Genomic DNA, 23,464 nt, shown 5'->3' on the forward strand with positions numbered 1-23,464 from the left:
AGTGGTCAAGTGTACCTGCACACAAATTTACTGGGTGTGGAAACTGTACCAGTTTTTATTCATTCCCTGTTTGCGTTAGGGGTGGCTATGGTGGCTTTGTGAGCTATCTGGTCTCTAGGCCAACATGTACTACAGGGGTGCATGGACTCAGTCTAAGCACCTCACTCAAAATGTGTTGTCCACAAAAGCATAGATCCTCTGGTAACCGCGCCGCCATCTTGGATACTAATGCGCATGCGCGGCCGCCCGCGCATGCGCATTTCTCGTGAGAAAAGCGCATGTGCGGGCGGCCCCGCATGTGCATTAGTATGCAAGATGGCGGCGCGGTTACCAGAGGGAGCCCGGGAGACGCAGCCAACAAGGTAAGTGGTGTTTATTCTTTTTAAAAACATTATTTAGGGAGGGCGGGAGGGAGGCGGGTGGCGGGCAACTTCGCTACGTAGTGTTGCCTGCTACACCTACTTCGCAAATGGCGAAGTAGGCAACACTACGCCCACTCTGTGGGCGTAGCGAAGTACTACGCCCAGGGTTAGTCAATACCCTCCAGGGCTCCCACGGACCCCTGCCCCTCCACATCTTTAACTAAGCCTCCGACACCATTGCACCCATGCTTCGCCACACCATCAGCCGATCCCTGGTGCATGCCTCCTTCTCTGACAACTGGAAACATGCTGAGATCAACCCTCTCCTGAAGAAGCCCTCGGTGGACTCCCCTCACCTCAAAAACTACAGACCCATCTCCCTGCTCCCGTTCTCAGCGAAAGACATTGAGAAAGCATTTCATCAGCCAATTCGCCACCTTCATCGAAGAGCATAACATCCTCGACCCATCTCAATCCGGCTTCAGAAAAAAACACAGCACAGCAACTGCCCTCCTTGCCACAACAGATGACATTCTCTCCCTACTGGACAAAGGAGAAACAGCAGCCCTCATCCTCCTCGACCTCTCAGCAGCCTTTGACACGGCATCCCATTGCATACTAATATGCAGACTCCACAATGCAGGTATCCATGACAAGGGCCTAGACTGGATCTACTCTTTCTTCTCCGGCAGAACGCAGCGAATCAGATTCCCCCTTTCCTCTCGGACCCTACATCAGCTACCTGCAGAGTTCCCCAGGGGTCCTCCCTCAGCCCAATGCTCTTCATCATCTACATGGCTCCTCCCGCCCCCATAGTCAGAACCCATGGACTCAACATTGTTTTATACACAGACGACACCCAGCACATCCTTTCCCTACCCAACGGAGCTAATGCAGCCAAACATAACTTCCAAGAAGGCACGGAAGCTGTCGTCAAGTGGCTGAGAAGCAGCTGCCTCCAACTCAACACGGACAAAACAGAAGTACTCATCATGGGCCCACATCCCAAAGCCTGAAACAACACCTGGTGGCGCCCCACCCTCAGCAGCCCACCCACCCCATGGACCATGCACGCAATCATCCTAGACTCTGAGCTCAAAATGGACCGCCAATTCAACTCTGTCACATCCTCCTGCTTCCCCATCCTATGCCTCCTGCGGAAGACCTTCAAATGGATCCCCATTGAATAAAGAAAAAATGACACCCACGCCCTCGTCACCAGCAGACTTGACTAAGGTAACGCGCTCTACGCTTGAATAAACATAAACCTCACCTGTAAGCTATAAAATATCCAGAACGCTGCCGCAAGACTGGGGCTTAACCTACCATGATACTGCCACATCTACCAAAACCTGCGCACACTCCACTGACTCTCGATCGAGGCTAAAATTACCTTCAAGATCCTTATCCACACACACAAAGCCCTCCACAACACCGGACCAGCATAACTCAACAGCCGAATCAACTTCCACGCAACTCAAAGAACTCTACAATCAGCCCAGCTCTCCTATGCCTTAGTTCCCCACGACAGAAAGACCAGAGCAGGAGGCCACTCCTTTTCCTTCCTCACAGCCAGAGCATGGAACGCCCTACCTCTCCACCTCAGGCAAATAACATCACTCCATATCTTCACGAGAAACCTCAAAACCTGGCTCTTCGACAGACCTTGATGAACTGGATGCTGCAACTCCCCCCAGCGCCTTAAGACCCTTACAGGTGAGTAGTCATGCTTGATTGGACATTAGAAAGTAGTAGGAGTGACGCTGAAGTCAGGCCCTGAGAAATGCGCCCTTGTTGGATCAGCTTTGCAAGTTATGACTTGTCTCCTGATGGTTCTAAAGGATAAAAAGTTTGCAAAAGGTTTTTGTATCCAACATTTTCCTAGGATGTTAGTGGGAGTATACTTTGACATAGACAAGGGTCTCAGTACCACAGCTCTGGGAGCTAGTTCACACCTCATTAAAGAGCTATTCCACTCCTAGATGATGGTTGAAGTTTATGCAAATGGGCTTCTGAAAGGTAAAGGCAGGTAACAGGTATCTTTCTAAAATTACCAATTCTAAAGTACTTATTAGAAATCTGAATTAACTTTCTTTGTTTCTACCTCCCCCCTCTTTTTATTGGTGGGAACCCTGACCACTCTTTTGGGAGCCCCCCTGGATGTCTTCTTGGGCACTTTGGTGCGGACCCAGATATCCCAGCGGTTACCTTCAGACATAGAAAAAGTCTTGAATAAAAATGTCTGGGAAGGTAGTCGTGTAGTGGGGCAAGGCTGTAAGAGAGTCCAAGGAGGGAGCATAGTTGTCAAATAGCTGTGGACTTAGTTATCAAAATGGAATGCGATAACCTCCAACTGGTCGATGCAGAGGGCTATAGCCAAAGACAGTTCCACAAGGACGGATACATCTTTGGCGAAGGACCCCTGAAACAGATTTGCTGCTGCAGGGAAGAACGTAGCAGGAGAAGCTGCAAAGTCAATCAGACCAGTGATCCACCTCAGGCGAATAGGAGAGCAGGTTCTACTGCTTCTCAGAACATTTTGTCTAATTCCTCAGCATTGGAAATTGGCCATCTGGGTACCTTTGGCACCATAACCAAGGGTCCAAAACTGCTGGTGGTTCAGGACCCCCTCAGGCTGGGTTCAAGATAGGAGCCTTTTATCCCTGTTCCCCTGAACAGAAGGCTAGTAAACAAGACCTTAGAGTCACTTGCGGTAGTCCTATATGCAGGTAAAGAAGATGCAGGGCTTAATAGCAGGGCTGCCTTTTAGGGTTCAAGGAAGGCTCCAGGCAGCAAAGCAGTCCTTACAGGTAGGGCAGCAGTCTGGCAAACTGCACAGCAGGTCATAAAAGCAGGTCCAGCAGTGAACTGAAGAGTGGGTCTGAAGGTCCTGTTTTTATTTTACATCCTCATTCTGTATTCCTAGAAGGTGAATGAAGCTTCTGGAAAGGTTCTTTGAAGTAAAGGAAATGGCCTGATTTCCCTTCCTGGCTTCAAGTTGGCTGCAGTGACAATACAGGGTCAATAAAATGTATGTGTGGAGATAGGACGCAGCCTATTCAGGTTTAAGTAAAAAAAAAAGAAACTGTGCTCAGCTCTGTCCCCCTCTTCCTTCCAGTGATGGCCCATTGAGGCACACCTTAAACCTCTATTGTGTGGCTGTCTTGGAGGAATTCACAAAGTCATGTGACCCAAGATAGTCTGCTGGTACAAATAGCTAGGTCAGGAAAATGACAACTTTCTAAAATTGGCATTTTAAAAATTGTAATGAAAAATCTGATGTTACCATTTAGGAGGGTTTAACATTACAATTTCCGAGGTAAAAAACATGACAGACCTACCTGAGCCAAATTGGGAACCACATGTATTAAAAGTAAGAAGGTATCCCCAGTGTTTTCATATGGGAACGGTGACCCTCACAACAGTATTTGTTTGTTACTAGCAGGAAAGGCAAGACTTAAAAGTACCTGCCCAACCTTTTAATAACATAACACTATGTGTTACCTAGGGCCTAACTTAGATGTGCCTTAAATTCAATAAAAGGGGAGTTTAAGACTTGGCAAGTGAGTCTAAATGCCAAGTTCACATGGCAGTGGCAGTGTGAGGCTGCATTCAGGCTGCAATGGCAGGACTGGGACACATTTTAGAGGGCTTAGAGAATCTTGGACCCATATTTGGTTTAACTCCAATATGCTGTGATAATTAAGAAGGAAGAGAAGTCAACAGTATTGGCGATTGTTGTGTTTATTATTCGGTCAGTAGCTTGGCCTTACTGTTGTGAGCCCATTCCCAGTAGTGTTTTCAATAGATTTGTTTTTAGACATGCTATCTGTGGCTTGCCTGATGAAGGTGCTTGCATTATCGAAACACGCATAGACACGACACAACAGGATCCATCCACGATCTAAGCCACTTGACTGTCTCTCAATTTGGACATATGTGTTACTTCATAATTTTCTCTTGTTTTTTGAATATATTATTGATTTTTGATAAATATTTAAAAATTCATGGTTTTCATTGTATGATTAATTTGACATTTTTCTGCAATACTATTCCTACATTAGTTCTATTATCGAAGCAATATACACGAAACAATTGTTTGATTATAGTGTTTCATTGAGAGAAATGTATTCAATTGAGCATATGTCTTGTCTTTCTTTGTGCTTCTAAGTTTTGCCATGTAACATTACCACGCCTGGGCAAAAAACCTCTACAGAGTTCCGCAATTGGTGGAGTTCAATTCGAACTGCTGTTTCTACTCGAGCGCAAAATGCGCAATTACGGTTCACGAGTTTTCTGCACTCTCCACGTTTCGCGGAGCGTCAAGTGTACAAAACTCCTCAAACTCTGCAAGCGGAGTTCACTGCCCAGGCCTAAACATTACACGCATGATGCATCATAGATTGTTAGATATTTTGTACTAATAAAAGTCTTTTTTACATTATTTATAAGTTATCAATTAGCCTTTTTCAGTATCATGTTGCAGTGATGTCATATAATGCAAATTAGAACAATAAATGCCTAGGGATTTGTTATTTACAATGGTATTTTCTCTGCCTTTGGAATAGGTATAAGTAGCATGGTGGCCTTAGATAGACACTCAAGTCCCTACTACGTACAGCTTCCGCCTTGTGCAGAAGTCTTTAAGGTGTGTGACCACTCCTTCAAATCAGCCAATTGGCATTGGTCTCAAATATAGACTCCCTACACATCAAGGCACTCAATCCCATTAGGAGGTCATGCCCCTATTAAACACAGACTTACATAACATAACATTAGTATTTGTAAAGTGCACGATTACACGTAGGTGTATTGGCACTGAATAACAGGTGTTTATTGTCACCCAACGGTACTAATTTTATCGACCTCAGAAGGATGAAACGCTGAGTGGACCCGCAGGGATTTGAACCTGTTACCATAAGGTTCAATGGATGCATTAGTCCACTGAGCCACCTGACCCTACTTCATCTTGTACAGACATTTTTATGAAGAGCCTACTCATCCAGTCACCCAAATCCCATTGTGAACATTCTTTTTATCATGGCCTTCACCTTGTCAGAAATCTTTACAGAGAGATGACCTCCACCGGACACCCAAGCCTCATTGGGTGGCAAAGCTAGATCTGCGCATAGCCTTGAATGTGTTCAGAAGAGTTTGTGGAGAGTCCAATCCTCAAAAACACCCAAACCTATTACCCAGCCAACTTGCTACTGTGCAGAGACTTCACCTGTTACAAATGTCTTCCAGGAGAGCACACCCTATGAAGACAGCAAGACACCATTAGGTGGCCATGCACACCATTCCCCTCGCGCATACATCACCATTGAGAGCCCACTCACTCCAGACAACCAGGTCCCATCAGCATGCACAACATACTTTTACCTCCAGATACCCAAGTCCCATTAAGTGGAGAAACCCCCGCACTGGCTTCCTCTTGTATAGAAACCTTCATGAGGTACCCACTCCCACCAGACATCTAAGCTCCATTATGTGATCTTGCCCCTGACACTCACAGCCTTTACTTTATACAGAAATCTTCATGGAAAGCCCCCTTTTTTGGTGGCCAATTCCCTACACTGCAGATCCATCACCTCAAGACACACTAGTTCCATTAGGTGGCCAAGTTTTTACTATGCACAACTTTAGCATTGCACAACAGGCTTCAAGTAGAGCACACTCTGTCAAAACAGCCAATCCCCATTAGTTGGCCAAGCTCCTCCTACTTATACCCTAAGCTCAATTAAGTGAACAAACCCTCACTAGGTACAGCCTCTGACTTGTACTGAATTTTTTTCCGGAGAACCCACTCCCTCAAAATACTAAACCACATTTGGTGGCAAAGCTACTAGGCACTAACTTCCTTTACAGATACACAAACCCCATTATGTGTTTACACCATTACTACACACATCTTGCACCTTGCAAATAAATTGTCACAGAAAGCCCCCTGCCTTCAGACATCCAAGCCCCATTAGGTGGTCATGCCCATACTATGCACACCCTTTGCCTCCAGATATCAAATCCCATTAAGTGGCCAAGCAGCAGCCATTCTCAGCTTTTTACCTTGTACCAACGTCTTCACCGAGATCTCACTACTTCAATACAGCCAAGCTCCAGCCCTACTTTGTAATTCTCTGGTCAGTCCCCTTGTAGACACGTCCTTTACCTTGTGCAGATGTTTTTTATAGAGAGTCTTTTTTCACAAACAGACATCTGCGTCTTGGCACAACCGTTGAGTTGAGATGCGGCTGTCTGTGAACGTTCTAGCGTTTTCCTTGGTGGATGGAAACTTGCAATGTTGATTAAATTTACAAACAACATTGCAAGATTCCATCCAGCAAGAAAATGCATACTTCTATCTGTGACCAGGGTGACCAGATCCCCAAAATGTTTCAAGTGTTGTACGTGGCAACCGCACACATTTACCATTTGTCTATCAGCTGTATAAACATGAAGTAAACAACTTGGGGTGCATGCTTTACTCATGTTGATTTAAATCTCACACCGACTGTGCACTGCTGCCAATTGAGCATGGGACCTGGTAAGACTTTGGGGCTATGTAGGTACACACACACACACACACATCTACACAAATGCACACACATACACATCTATCTCTCAATATATATATATATATATATGTATTTAGATAAGCACACACACTCACACATATATATGTAAACACACACACACATATATACACTAACATTTTTACACGTATACACACAGATATGTATGTATATACACACAGACATGTTTACATATCTAACAAAAACAAAACCACAATGGGCTAATACATTCATTTTACATTTTGCATTCCCATAACCCTATCATTAAACACTTTTTGAGCAAATAATATACAAAAGATATACAGTCTTTCATAATTCTTTAAAGATTGTAAAGATGTCCCACCTCAGCTACTTCTCAATAGGATCCTGGAGTCTAGAAAAGCAATTCAGAAGACAAACACACATTTTAAATATATTTAAAATCACACATAAAAACACTTCTCCAAAATATGATTCTTTACTCAGAAAAGACAACCAAACACATTTCAGTTATGAATGAAACATTCATCTCTTCACCAATGTATAAACTACTTGGTATTCATTAATATGATAATGGATGATAAAAGATCATTGCGCTCCAATGCGCAAAAAACACCTTTGCATTCCCAGGGCCCACAAGGCAAGAAGAGGAGGTTGCTCCTTTTCTTTTCTGACCACCAAACTCTGGAACCCATTGCCTAGGACCATGCGTTTCGCTTCTTCCGAATCATTTCTTCAAACTGCTGAAGACTCCTCTTTTTGATGCATAAACTTTCTATTGAGGTTTAACTAATCTTCTACTCTTATACAGTTGGGCAGCTAGTGCTGAATACTTCTTTGGCAGCAGCTGCATGGTTTATACATTTCATCATAGTGTATTATATTGTCTGATAGACCTGGACTCTGATCTACTTTGCTCCTTTTCCCTGTCACTCTGTATCAATCTCACAGGGGCAGAATATATTTATTTACTTATTTTGTCATCCCCCATGACATTTTGGGGGGGGCAGGGATTATCTGGCAGCCTGGTAGATGGAGTCTTTCTTTCTAACTGACACTGCAATATTCTCCTGTACACCAATAATGTTGTACTCCCTATATATACTTTGGAGCAAGAAAATTGCATCATATAAATAACATAGGCTCAGATGTAATTACTCTATCCCCATGGTGAAGAGGCCAACAACCTAATTTATAAATGACCACCAAGCTGGCAATCATTTATAGAGGTATTGAAAGGAACCGCCGCCACTGTGGTTCCTGCCAAAGCATTTTACTTTTTGCTACAGGGGTGCATTAGAAGCATGCGACCTTGTAGAAAACTGTATTCTTTTCAAAACGAAAATCGCAAAGCAGGATTTTCTTTTTTAAAAGAAGAAATATAATGCTTCCCTCACCATGTGAGTCTTCTCCCAGGGCAGGGGGAGCACAATACTTTTAATGTTCTTAACTATAATAATTTACAGTAAAATAATACTACACGTCTGCCTAAATAGGTATGGAAGACATTAAGCTATTTCTTGGATGGCCCAGGGAAGTAAGGGCTGTCAGAGAAGTTTGGCCACAGTGAAGACAGTACTCTCTGCTGTAGCCAAGCTGAATGTTTGCTGTTATTTGAATGGGACATGTGGCCCTTGTATTGGTGGTATATATAACCTGTCATCATTGTGATGGATTGCATCAACGGTCACTTTCTACATTTGGCCTTTAATCACTCCTATATGAAATGCTCCTTTTAGCATTGATGCTTTTCCTAAAAGGTGAATACAACTCATTATGTTTTCATATTGACAGCACGCCTTACATTTATTGCATTTAGTAAAACCTGCTTTTGGTTGTACCCTGACTCCTTTTCCTTTGTGATGTCACTCCATAAAACATGTTCTGTCCTCAAGCATTCCTATCTATATTAAAAAATGTTGTCCTAGTCATGAACAGACATCTGCGTCTTGGCTGAACCATTGAGTCGAGATGTGGCTGACAGTTTGTGAATCTTCTAGCGTGTTCCTTGCTGGATGGAAACTTCCAATGTTGATTAAATATATAATCAACATTGCAAGTTTCCATCCTGCAAGGAAAATGCACACTATCAGTGACCAGATCACCAAAATGTGTCAGGTTTTGTCCAGGCCACCCGCGCACATTTTCCAAGGGTCTATCAGCTGTATAAATCTGTGGTAAGCAACTTCGGGTGCACCTTTTACTTATCAGGTTGAAACTTGCAATGTTGATTTAAATTTCACACCGACAGTGCACTGCTGCTAATTGAGCAAGGGATCTGGTAATTCTTTGGGGCTATATAGTTACACAAACACGCAAACCCACAAACAGACACACGTCTCTCTCAATATATATATATTATATATCTATTTAGGTAAGCACACATACACACACACACACACACACACACATATATATATATATTATGCATATATAAATATACACACACACATACATATACACTCACATGGTTAGACATACACATACACACAGACATATCTACGTAAATACACACAAAGACACATTTACATATCTAACAAAAACAAAACCATCTTAGTCTACTACATTCATTTTACATTTTGCATTCCCATAATCCTTTCATCAAACAATTTTTGAGCAAATAATGTACAAAAGATATACAGTCTTTCATAATCCTTTAAAGATTGTAAAGATGTCCCACCTTGGGTACTGTTCCATAGGATCCTGAAGTCTAGAAAAGCAATTCAGTAGACAAACACAAATTTTAAATATATTTCATACCACATATAAAAATACTTTTCCAAAATATGATTTTCTGCTCAGAAAAGACAACCAAACACATTTCTGTTATGAATGATACATACATCTCTTCACCAATGTTTACACTCCTTGGTATACATTAATATGATAATAGATGATAAAAGATCATTTTGCTCTTATGCACAAAGACATCTTTAAGTTCCCAGGGTACACAACGAAAGAAGAGGAGGTTGCTCCTTTTTTGCCACCAAACTCTGGAACTCATTGCCCATGAACTTCCGCTTTGCTCCTTCCAAATAATTTCTTCAAAAACTGCTAAAGACTTTTCTTTTTGATGCATAAATTTTCTGTTGACGTTTAACTAGTCATCTTCTCCTATACAAATGGGCGGCTAGCACTGGATACTTCTTTGGTAGCAGCTGCATGCTTTAGAAATGTTATCATAGTGTATTATATTGTATGATATACCTGGACTCTGATCTACTTTGCTCCTTTTCCCGGTCACTCTGAATCAATCTCACAGGGGCTGAATATATTTATTTACTTATTTATTCTCATCCCCATGGACTTTTTTTGGGGGGGGGGATTATTGGCCAATCTTAGCTGGAATCTTTCCATCTTATAGCTCTTTGATAATGCATAATTCTCTTGTACACAGATAATGTTGTACTCACTATAAATACTTTCGAGCAAGAACATTGCAGCATATAAATAACATGGGCTCAGATTTAATTACTCTGTCCCCATGGCAGAGAGGCCAATAACTTAATTTCCAAATGACAACAAAGATGGCAATCATTTATAAAGGTATTTAAAGGAACTGCAGCTGCAGTGGTTCCTGCCAAATCATTTTACTGTTTACTTCAGGGCTGCATAAGAAGGATGCAGCCTTGTAGCAAACAGCATTCTTTTCAAAACGAGACAGGATTTTCTTTCTGAAAAGAAAATATATAATGCTTCCCTCGTCATGTGAGTCTTCTCCCAGGGCAGGGGGAGCACAATACTTTTAATGTTCTTAACTACCAAAATTTACAGTAACAAACCTGCTACATGTCTGCCTAAATAGGTCAGGAGGACATGTAGCTATTTCTCTGATGGCCCTGCAAAGTATGGGCTGTCAGACTGAGGAAATATAAATTTCATGGTCAGAAATGTTCCCTAACATGTACCCCTTGGTCTCCATGTACGAGCTTAAAGTGCATGTAACTTCCCTCCTGTATCAGCTATGAAGACGCAAATACATTTGCGTCCAACGTTAACATGTCCTCTTTCAGATCCACCATGAATGGGTCAGATATTCCGTTCCTAAGTGTGCCTTGCCAACGTCTTTTCATGGTGCACATTTCACGTTTTCCCTGGCTCAGGCGATTTAGGCCCTGATTCCTGTCATCAAGTTCTTTCCTGCTCTCTGCCTCTGAATGCTCCAGCTTGGATGAGCATCTGTATCCATGACCTTTGTCTTACTCCCTGTGCGGCTAACGATGCCTGGCTCAGCCTGTTGCCTGCCAAAAAGGTATTTTGCTTTCGAGATATCTGCTCCGCTCCTCGAAAATACATTCCTGTCTGGTAGTTTAGGAAAGCATCCTTCCAGCTGCAGAGCAAAGGGCCCGGCCTCACTGTCTCCGTGCAAGTAATTCATAGCTCCTGTTACCATGGTAGGCCCATGCCCCCTCGCATCTCATGCAGACACGTAGACGCATATGCACGCACTAGCAGTCAGTATAGAATAGCCTTTTGCCCGAGAGACCTTTTCCATTCAGATAATACAGTTCCCTAAACACAAGATATTAGATACGATTTGGGATTAGGTTGTTCTGACATCCCAGATTTCTGTCTCCTCATGTAGGGCTAAATGTCAAGTCCCCTTCACCCTCCAGTCCCACGTCAATCACACGTCATACTGCTGCGCGCGCATCTCTGCCATATATTTCTGCTGACACTGCAGGATTCTCTTGTGGATCCACCCACCTGTGACATCACATAATGACGTTTCTAGTACCTGCCCTCATGCACGCCTATTGTAACGCCTTTTTTCATTATGTATGTGTATTCTTATCTCTCCTCTCAGCTGTTACGCCTCCTGCATCTGTCATTATTGTAATGCATTGACTATATATATGTTAACTTGTCAATAAAGTATTGTCTATCCTTTCCCGAGCCTTAGTGGCAACAGAAATCGATTTGCCATGGTTCGAACCATATAACCAATTCCTTTTTAAGGAATAAAACCCCTTTTAAAACCTCAAATACCACGGGTTCTGTCTCTCCTTTTTTTTTTGACTGAGTTATTCTTATTAAACTTTACCGCATAAATTAAGTATAGGTAATTAAAATTTACCACATAATTGGTGCCCGAACAGGGACCCCTCCCCCACCTTACGCGCCGGAGGTGCATTGCAGGCCTAGCCCCCTGCCACAGCCGGACGGACAACTACGCGTACCCGCAGGATTTCCTGTATCTCCCTCAGGCCAACGGAGGTGACTGAGGCTGCGATCAACACCCAGACGAGGCGGTGAGGAGTGCGGAGGATCCCGACCAGAGCCTAGCTGAGAGAGAGCAAGATCCGAGGTATACGGAGGCCCACCAGGTTCCGAAGTTCCGAAGTATCTGCGTCACGAGTCGAGTCCAGTCCAGTCCAGTGTCGAGTTTCCGAGGCCTTCTGTTCCGTGCTTCCCGGTGAGTACCGTTGCTGGGGACGCATCTAGACGTGCGCAATAATTTGTGCCGGTCAAGACGGGTTTGGGTACACTGACCCGGTATGCACTGTTTTTGGCGGTGTATCTGTACTGTTTAGCAGTATATCCAGTAACATGCAGTTAGCTAGTTTTATTCTAATTATTATTGTTCGTTTTGAAAATGTTTTAATGTGGTTTTAAATGTCGTGGTATGAGTGATTGTTCGATCTTCATTATTGTGTTTATTGTATTAACTGTGTTCGAGTTCCAAGTAAAATATCAAGTATCAGGGTTCACGATGCCGCTGTTCTCCAAATTAAGACAGATAAAAACCAGAAAAGGGGTACTCGAGGAAGCTGTTCCTATTCCACCTAGGGACACTCCAGGGTACTTTATGTACCACAAACATGGCCTAGATGCCGTATTATATCTTGATTTATGGGTGGACTACACCAAGGATCTAGCAGAGAATCAGAGATGGCCCGCTGCTGGGACATGGGATGCAGATTGCATCGTGAGAGTAGAAGAAGCATTATGGAAAAAGAAAGCCAGGCAGTCACAGAAAGATGCCATTGAACTATGGCGTAAAGAATCGCATAGACGCACAGAAAAAGCACTCAGAAAAGAAGAGAAAAGTAGAGAGGATTCAGACAAGGCCCGAGAAAATGTATTAGTTGAGGAAGGCATTCGAGTAAAAACAGAACAAGTAGATAGACAACGAAACACCCTTATGAATGGTATGTATCCTCTTCTGACCGAGGGTTTACCTAAAGCCACTCCAGAAGTATCAAAAGATCTGCCACCTCCATTGCTCCCGACTAAATTACACCATAAGACCGCAAAGGACATTTTCCTTTCATCCTACTTAGATGATGTAGCTCCCGCATATACAGATTCACATGTCCAGGCGCCACCCGCTGATGGCACTCCGCCCCGAAACAATCCGCCCCCACTTCCACAGCAACAACCTCCCCCTGCCGATCAACACCTTCCGCCCGTTCTTCCACCTCTTCCTGCACCTATTCTCCCCACTTCACACCCAACGAATCCTTTTGGATCCGGCACCTCAGGAGGTGCGACAGGTTTTCAGACCCCACCACAAACACACCGATGGACTTATAGGGATTTATCGCAGCAACGTACACCTCAATCAGCCGATTATGACATATATAAAGAAGGTCTCGCAGACTGTAGATATGATCCAGTACCCGGTAAAAAGAATGATGACAGAATGATGCTCGCATCAATACGATTACGACGAGTTACAAACTTTTTATTGACACTACCCGGAATGGTTGATCATCTAGACAGAATATATCATTTTGTTCAAACAGGGGAAGGCCCTGAAAGTATTGGCGAGGCCATGGCTTACCAAAAAGTTGACACTCAAGCCAAGATATTACGGTTTTTTATAAACTGCCTAATAAGAGAACAAGATAGGCCGGGTGCAGACCCGGAAGAAATGAAAGCACTTAATAGATGGGGTCAGAATATAGCAGATGGGAACCATGATAAACAGAGTTGTATAGAAAACATGTACCGAAGGATCAGAAATGCAGTAATAAAAATACATGAAAGAAGACGGCCAGAACCAGAAATAGACTCAGACAAAGTTGAATCCTCAGGGGAGGAGGAAACACCAGAAACGGAAACAGGACAAGTACAATTACCAGCTAGAGAAATGATAGCTTATGTAGGTAAAGGAAGATCCTTTAATAATTCAATGCGTCCAGTACGTCCAGAAAGTAAAAGAATTTTTCAGGCAGCCATGTCTAATCCGAGAACTCCTGAACACTTATTCCAGGCCACTGACAATAGACTTCGAGAAAGAATGGGGTACCATGTACTCGATTCTATGGACGAACAAGAATTAGCCAGGTCAGCAGTACAATGGGCTGACAGTTCTGAAAAATATAGTGATGATGCGCTAGCTCACACGTTTTTGAATATGTCACCAAGCGAACAGCGTTTAGCTGGTATGTATATGATACAACATCTACTCATATTGTATAGAAGCCAACATTCCGATCCAGGTCCCCTGCCTGATATATTAGTAGAACTACTCATGAATAAATGGAGAGGTCTAGGTACCGATCTAATTAAAGTAATTCTAGAATATCGGCACAGATATAGTGCCTTCCTGTGTCCACAGCCTGATTCAGCACACACTATGGAAAGAAAAATGTATTACATAGACAGACAGAATCCCTTACGAGAAGTGCACCCAGTTAGGAATGATGATAATACTTTTAGACGCGTGTTCGTGTACACGCCCATAACTAAAATAGAATTATTGGAAATGAAAAAATTAGTGCCCAGCCATGATAAAGATCCAGCACGTTTTCACCGTGAAATAAAAGACATGTTACTCATGGGTGATTATACTTATCCAGACATTATGAAAATATTGAAAGTATTATTGCCTGCCGGTATTTACGAGAAACTCAAAGAAAAAGAATGGGAGGTGGGAGACACAAAGATTGATTGGGCTGCATTAGAAAATGAAGAAAATACCCGAGTCGCAGGCCTAGGACTTGGGGACAAAGTTAAAGCATTGCCAGGATTGTTAGTACAAGTACTGCCACGTTTATTAGCTACGAAAAAGGAAGACTGGGGTGCAATCTCAGCTTGCAAACAGAAACCTGATGAAGACACTAGTGATTTTTATTCCCGATTTGAAAAATGTTTTGGTATTAACAGCGGCCTGAAAGCAAGTAGCGAATCGTACCCACATCTTTTTGTAACAAAATTGGTCGAGAATTCCCTGCCCCAGGTTAAGAACAGAGTACTGAAAGTCGAGAGCACTTGGCAAGCTAATACCCCTTCACAAATGTTACAAATGTTACAGTACCACCAGAATAGAATTAGAGAGGAACAAGAACACGAACAAAGACGTATGAAAGACACGAAAATGAAAATGTTAGTTGCCCAGTCAGTTCCAGCTGACGGTCATAAAAAGGGTGCAACACAGCCAGGTAATTCGACGGCTCCTGTTAAAGGGACATTTAACTATTGCAAACAGCCAGGTCATTATATAAACGATTGTGCAGTTCTGAAACACAATATCTCCACCGGTAAGACCAAGGAGAGACCGCGTCCACCTAGACAAGATCAGGCCCAACAACAAGTACCCCAGAATATACTGAACATACCGCCTATGCCAGCTTCACAACAGACCGTAGCAGTACCACAGCCACAGCCTATCACCGCAACACAAAACACGACACAACAGATGTACCAGTATGCCCAAAATGACTATCCCGATTATCAGCGATACACATGAAACAGCCTAGAGAGGGAGGTTGGCTTGCCTCTTATTGAGGTTCCTGTAGATCAAGAGGGTCCTTATGTACACAGTCAAGTATTAGGGAAAGACAGAAAGTTTTTAATAGATACAGGGGCAAGCAGGACGACCATCAGTCACGACGAGGTTCCAGGGGCACCCCTCTCAGGCTCACAGAATGTTTCCCTTGGATTTTCAGTAAAGCCTATTATTAACGAAGTATCGCAACCTCTTCCTCTTGCAGTTGGTCCTTTGACACGGACTACAGATTTATTGCTTACAAAATCATGTCCAGAAAATTTGTTAGGCATAAAAACACTGAAAGCTCTAGGAGCTATAATATGCTGTTCTACGGAAGGAGTACGATTATTCTTGCGAGATTTTAAAGGTCACTATGTATTGAGAGACATGGATCACCGGTTGCAGAATGTCCCTGCACATTTATGGGTGCAAGGCCCCACTGATGTAGGTTGTATGCACATTACACCATATCGAGTCACACTCAAAGCAGGAGTGGTATTTCCACGAATTCGACAATACAAGTTACCTCCAGATGCTGTAGTGGCTTTACTGCAAATCATTGACGAGCTCATTGCACAAGGAGTGGTCGTGGAAACCGACTCCAATGTATGTAATTCACCTATCATTCCAATTCTTAAACGCACTGATCCAAATGCACCACCAGTTTATCGATTAGTTATTGATCTGCGCGAATTGAATAAATGCATTGTACCACAATATCCCGTGGTTCCAGATATCTCTTCATTATTGACAGCTATTGATCCGGAAGCAACGTTCTTTACTGTAATTGACCTCAAGAACGCCTTCTTTAGCGTCCCAATCGATCCGGAAAGCCAATACTTGTTCGGATTCTGTTTAAATGGACGAAGTTTCAAATTTGCACGCGCACCTCAAGGATTCACAGAAAGCCCCAGCATCTATAGCCAGGCACTGAAAAGACAACTTGACAGTATCCACATGCCTGTTAACACCGCCCTGCTTCAGTATGTCGATGATCTGCTGATCACCGCCCGAAGCGAACCCGAATGTGAAAAAGCATCACTGACGGTTTTACATTTCCTGGCCGACAAGGGGCACAAGGTGTCCCCTTCGAAGCTACAATTCTGTGTTCAGCAAGTTGTTTACCTTGGGCACTTGCTGTCCAAAGGGGGGAGACAGCTCACACCTGATCGCATCCAGTTAATTGTAAATATGTCACGACCCAAGACACAAAAGGAGGTACGGGCCTTTATAGGCCTCACTTCTTACTGCAGACAATGGATTCCACAATATGCATTTCTAGCAAAGCCACTCATTCAGTTGACAACCCAGGAGGCAGCGTCTTCGACTGTCCTCCCTTGGACTCAGGAACATACACAAGCTTTTGAAGACTTAAAGAAAGCCTTATGTCAAGCACCTGTTTTAGCAACACCATGTTACAATAAGCCTTTTACACTTTTTGTTACTGAACGCGAAGGTACTGCCTTGTCAGTACTCACACAGGAACAAGCAGGTTCACACAAACCGTGTGCTTACTTTTCTAGCACATTAGATCCAGTAGCCCAGGCTCTGCCTGCGTGCTTGAAATCAGTTGCAGCGACAGCTCTAGCAATCAGACAAAGTGATTCTATAGTGTTAGGACATCAGTTGACAGTACAAGTTCCACATTCCGTGGAAGTTCTTTTAAACCGTACACAGACCCAGCACTTGACTATAGCACGACTGACAGGTTATGAATTGACATTGTTTCAGCCACACATAGAAATCAGACGCTGTAGTACATTAAATCCTGCTACACTTTTGCCATTAAGTGGAACAGACCCATTGGCACATGATTGTATTGAAGTCATTACTATTACGACGAAACCCAGACAAGACTTGACAGACATTCCATTACCAGATCCAGACCTGACACTTTATGTGGATGGTTCATGTATGAGAACAGGTACAGGTGAATTAGTGGCCGCTTACGCAGTCACGACAGATACTGAAGTCGTTGAAACAAATTGTATCGACACCTTGTCAGCTCAAGCAGCAGAGCTCATCGCTCTGACACAAGCCTGTATTCAAGCCAAAAACAAGAAAGTCAACATATACACGGATTCACGTTATGCATTCGGAGTCGTTCACGACTTCGGAGTCCTTTGGCGAGAGAGAGGTTACTTAACTTCTCACGGTGCCAACATCCAACACGGTCCCCTCATTCAAGCTCTGTTAGATGCAATACATCTGCCTACTGCGATATCTATCATGAAGTGTAAGGCACATACAAAAGTCACCGACACCATCTCCCAGGGTAACGACCTGGCAGACCGAACAGCTAAGCAAACTGCCCAGAATCGAACTCATGTATCTGACTTGACAAAGACAATAGTTCCGACACCGACACACTGCATGACAGTTAGGGATCCCTCACATGATGTAATTGACATACGGACACATGCTACACCAGAAGAAATCAAGAAATGGACTGAACTAGGAGGGATCCAAACAGATCAGGGATGGATGACGAAGGGAAAATCTACATGGTTTCTCCCCGACTCTATGGTTCAAGTCATCATTAACACGATACATAGTCCCGCACATCTAGGAGAAAAAGCTATGCTAGACAGTATTCAACACATCTGGTTCAACAAACACTTACGAGCAACAGCTAAACAGAAAGTGCGTACTTGCATGATTTGTTGTCAGTTCAATCCAGGTAAAAGCATTCCTGTAGAGCAAGGTGGATTTCAACCTCCCGATCATCCTTTTGAAGTCCTCCAGATGGATTATATCCAGATGGAACGTTGTCGAGGATTCAAATATGTCCTCGTAGTTGTATGTGCACTTTCCCGATGGACAGAAGCATATCCAGTCCCAGATTACACTGCTCCGACCACTGCCAAGCAGCTGGTTCGTGAATTCTTCCCACGGTACGGCTTGCCCCGTATCGTATACTCAGATAACGGCCAGCCATTCTCATCTGAGCTGGTGAAACAAGTTACACTCCTGTTAGGTTATCAGTGGAAATTCCACTGTGTCCGGCATCCCGAGGCAGCAGGTCTCGTGGAGCGTCATAATCAGACTCTGAAAATTCGACTTGCTAAAATCTGCAGAGAGAAAGGCGTTGACTGGATAGTAGCTTTGCCAGTTGCGCTCTTCTACATGAGAATGATAGCACATTCTCGATCAGGGCTATCCCCGTATGAGGTGGTCTTCGGTAGGCCACCAAATATGTGGGGGACGCCTATACCTCGCAAAATAACGGATGTTGATTGTAATATGCTGACAGATTACCTTGCCTCCTTGATGTCTGCACTACAATCTTGTCGTTCACAGGTAGCTGCAGCCTTTCCCGACAACACCGACGTGAAGCCCCATGAAGTGGTTCCTGGAAATTATGTTTTCATAAGAAATTTCGACCGACGGAGCCCGCTGGAGCCCCGCTGGCAAACGCCGAAATTGGTACTTCTGACGACGAGGACGGCTGTCAAGGTTGAGGGCCGTAAAGGGTGGCTGCACTCGAGCCACATAAAGAAATTTTATGGACTTCCTTCTGATCTGAACTCTCAGCCCTGCCCTCCTCCACAGACTGACTCAAAACTCCCCCTGGTTGAGAAAACCGCTTCGCAAGAATATAAGCTAAAATTAAGGTCTAGCAAGTCAGACAGTTTAATTGTTTAAGTCCTCCCCTAGGTGAATCGGTTAAATTAGTTTCTGACATGTATCCCCTAGACCGAAATAGAGAGAGAGATAGACAGAAACAGCTCAAGAAGGATGAATATTGTAAATCACTTCGTAGTCACTGTATAGTAACACTATTGATTATGTTTTTTCTAAGTTTATTGATTATTGCTGCAAGTATCCTACTGCACATTTATTACCCTATTTTCAAGCGTGCACATTCTGCTTTCAACGTCACTGCCGAACATTCTTTTAGTGAATTACCCCCGCATGAGTTGTCCTACAGACTTGCGCTGCGCAACAACACCTTCATTAGTATGTTACATCACTCTCATCAGACCAGCAACACTACAAATTGTTGGATATGTGGCCGACTCCCTCCCTACCAGAAATACAAGGGAGTTCTGCCTCTATTCCCGTATCCGTTCACACATAATGGTTCCTGCGGCGCATGGTTTAGTTTGATTAATTCTTTAGATTCAAATACAGTAGTTTACAAGGGCAACTGGGTATGGGGAAACCTGAATACAGTTCTGCATAAAGTATGTTTCCCTGACAAGGAGGGACTCCCCAAAAGGACAGGGACTGACCTAGAAAATGAAGTATATGGATTAGGTAACTTTACACTTAACCTCATGATTCTGAATGTTGAATCCGAATCCGAGCCAGTCTTGCCCGCTATGTCAGTATTACCAGTCAAGGGTGAACTATGTGTTAGAAAGAATGGTTCAGTACACCTGGGTCATAGTAAATGTACTACTGTGATCGAATTCAGTGATAAGGGCAAGTCTGCGTTTAAAGCTTCGCGACATTCCTACTTCATTTGTGGTCATACCGCATATATACGTTTACCTCTAGATTGGGATGGTACCTGTTACATTGCATTCCTTCTGCCACCTGTTTTCCTAGCTCCTCCTGATTATCATAGGAATACCCATTTAGTACACAATAGACCCCAGAGAGATCTCCCGATTGTCGACTATACTGAAACGGCATGGGAGCAATACACAGACTTCAATAAAGGTTTCTTTCCCTATTTAGGTGCTGTCTTTAATAGTAAACTGATACGCAAGTTAACTAGAACCCTCGAAGCAGTAGTGAATGAGACTTCTTCCGCCCTAGGTAACTTAACAGAGGAGCAGTCTGCGATGCGGATTGTTGTTCTTCAAAATCGTCTCGTCCTTGACGTCATCCTGGCCGATAGGGGTGGAGCCTGTAGAGTCATCGGATCGAGTTGCTGTGTTTTCATTCCAGAAAACGCGCCATCAGTATATAGAGCCATTACTCGTCTTCATAAAATTGCAAGTCAGATACACCAGAATCCAGGCACCTGGACTTGGTCCGGTTGGTTCTGGACAACGTTGTCAGCCTGGGGATGGAAGATCCTATCCTTCCTAGGTATAGCCCTTCTCATAGTATTCAGTTGTTGCCTATGTCTACAATGTGGGCCGGCGATTTGCGGCTTGTGCGCCACATCATGTATTCCCCATTCAAATTCTCATTCCAAACGTCATAAGAAGAAAGAAGAGCAAATGATACTACGTGAGCAGATTGACAGACTTATGAGTATCGATATATCATGAAGGGTCCTTAGGGAACAAGGAGGGAATGAGGAAATATAAATTTCATGGTCAGAAATGTTCCCTAACGTGTACCCCTTCGACTCCATGTACGAGCTTAAAGTGCATGTAACTTCCCTCCTGTATCAGCTATGAAGACGCAAATACATTTGCGTCCAACGTTAACATGTCCTCTTTCAGATCCACCATGAATGGGTCAGATATTCCGTTCCTAAGTGTGTCTTGCCAACGTCTTTTCATGGTGCACATTTCACGTTTTCCCTGGCTCAGGCGATTTAGGCCCTGATTCCTGTCATCGAGTTCTTTCCTGCTCTCTGCCTCTGAATGCTCCAGCTTGGATGAGCATCTGTATCCATGACCTTTGTCTTACTCCCTGTGCGGCTAACGATGCCTGGCTCAGCCTGTTGCCTGCCAAAAAGGTATTTTGCTTTCGAGATATCTGCTCCGCTCCTCGAAAATACATTCCTTTCTGGTAGTTTAGGAAAACATCCTTCCAGCTGCAGAGCAAAGGGCCAGGCCTCACTGTCTCCGTGCAAGTAATTCATAGCTCCTGTTACCATGGTAGGCCCATGCCCCCTCGCATCTCATGCAGACACGTAGACGCATATGCACGCACTAGCAGTCAGTATAGAATAGCCTTTTGCCCGAGAGACCTTTTCCATTCAGATAATACAGTTCCCTAAACACAAGATATTAGATACGATTTGGGATTAGGTTGTTCTGACATCCCAGATTTCTGTCTCCTCATGTAGGGCTAAATGTCAAGTCCCCTTCACCCTCCAGTCCCACGTCAATCACACGTCATACTGCTGCGCGCGCATCTCTGCCATATATTTCTGCTGACACTGCAGGATTCTCTTGTGGATCCACCCACCTGTGACATCACATAATGACGTTTCTAGTACCTGCCCTCATGCACGCCTATTGGAACACCTTTTTTCATTACGCATGTGTATTCTTATCTCTCCTCTCAGCTGTTACGCCTCCTGCATCTGTCATTATTGTAATGCATTGACTATATATATGTTAACTTGTCAATAAAGTATTGTCTATCCTTTCCCGAGCCTTAGTGGCAACGGAAATCGATTTGCCATGGTTCGAACCATATAACCAATTCCTTTTTAAGGAATAAAACCCCTTTTAAAACCTCAAATACCACGGATTCTGACTCTCCTTTTTTTTTTTGACTGAGTTATTCTTATTAAACTTTACCGCATAAATTAAGTATAGGTAATTAAAATTTACCACAAGACACGTTAGGCCACAGTGGAGACCGTACTCACCACTGTGGCCAAGCTGAAGGTCTGCTGTTATTTAAATGGGGCAGGCGGACCTTCGTATTGGTGGTACATTTAACCTGTCATCATTGTGATCGATTGCATATACCGCCAATTTATAAATTTGGCCCTTATTCACTCCTATATGCAATGCTCCTTTTAACATTGTTGTTTTTCCGACAAGGAACTCATGATGTTTCCATATTGTCTGCATGCCCCACATCTTATGCATTTAGTAAAAGCTGTTTTTGGTTTTACCCTGACCCCCTTTCCTTTGTGATGTCACTCTATACAAGTTGATCTCTCCTCACGCAAGCCTCCCTATATGTAATCAGTAATTTCCTGGTCATGAGTGTCCGCATAGTAGGGTCGCATTTCACTAAATGCCAGTGCTATGTTACCCCATGGAGTTGGCAATGTTGGGCTTATTTACTGGGCTGTCACATGTGATATACACTATGTACAGAATGGAGAGGATGGTATCTGATTTTTGATGAAAAAAACCAAGATTATTGGATAGATATCAATTTCCCACTAACTATATTTGTTATAGAATTTTTGAAGGGTTAAGTCCAGAATAACAAAAGAAGAATTTTTTGGGGGGAAAGGAGACTCTGAACAATATTTTATTAACATTTCCTTGATTTAATATGTTGTAGATTGAATTGTCTTTATCCTACACTTCATTTGGGAGGTTTGTTTAATATTTTGTAGATTGCATTGTTTTTCTCTTCCACTTTATGTAGTTATTGCTTTACTGATTTCGATTTCATTTTGTGCAACACTTTGAACTTTGCCTCTCATAAGATGGCACTGGCTATAATATTTACATGGGTCGGCTTTCTGTGTTGTTGAATTTGGTTTTATTTAAAATCTGTACTTCACTATTGTCGTCTTGTGAACACGTCATGTGTAATGAAGAATAAATATCCTTTGCTCCTCTATTGGGTGTGTGTTTTCCTCTAATAACATGTTTTGAAATTGGTTTTGTATCTATATACACATGCACAACACTATTGTGCACTTTCAGGACAAAAACTATGCTAAAATATTACACATTGTGTAAGAGCATAGATACAGGACTTAAAATGTACCAGCAAAACGGAAAGAGCAAAAGTGCAATACCTTAGGAGATAGATCACTATCCCACTATCTCCCTTTTTATGCAATGCAGTGCAACAACGTTGGTTGCTGATCTGCACTGATTGATTTCGTAGTAAAGTCATCCCTAAATGGTCAGGTCATCTGAACTGTGCTATCTGTCTAAATCCTAAACAAAAAAAAACAGTGCCTCTCTGTCAGTCCTGTTTAAAGCCTTTATCTCCCAAGTTTA

General features: G+C 43.2%; 1 long non-coding RNA gene across 3 annotated transcripts in view; it reads right to left on the reverse strand.

The window, feature by feature from the left end:
* LOC147659187 (uncharacterized) overlaps positions 1-23,464 on the reverse strand; it is a 117,638-nt gene that overhangs the window by 12,170 nt on the left and 82,004 nt on the right. For all 3 annotated transcript variants that reach the window (XR_015307298.1, XR_015307300.1, XR_015307299.1), the window contains 2 exons: positions 9,591-9,620; positions 7,275-7,304 (listed from right to left, as the gene is read on the reverse strand). This is a non-coding gene — a long non-coding RNA (uncharacterized LOC147659187). The remainder of the gene's footprint in view (positions 1-7,274; positions 7,305-9,590; positions 9,621-23,464) is intronic.

The sequence above is a fragment of the Lissotriton vulgaris genome, unplaced genomic scaffold, assembly GCF_964263255.1.
Source record: "Lissotriton vulgaris unplaced genomic scaffold, aLisVul1.2 SCAFFOLD_3108, whole genome shotgun sequence".
Taxonomy (NCBI): domain Eukaryota; kingdom Metazoa; phylum Chordata; class Amphibia; order Caudata; family Salamandridae; genus Lissotriton; species Lissotriton vulgaris.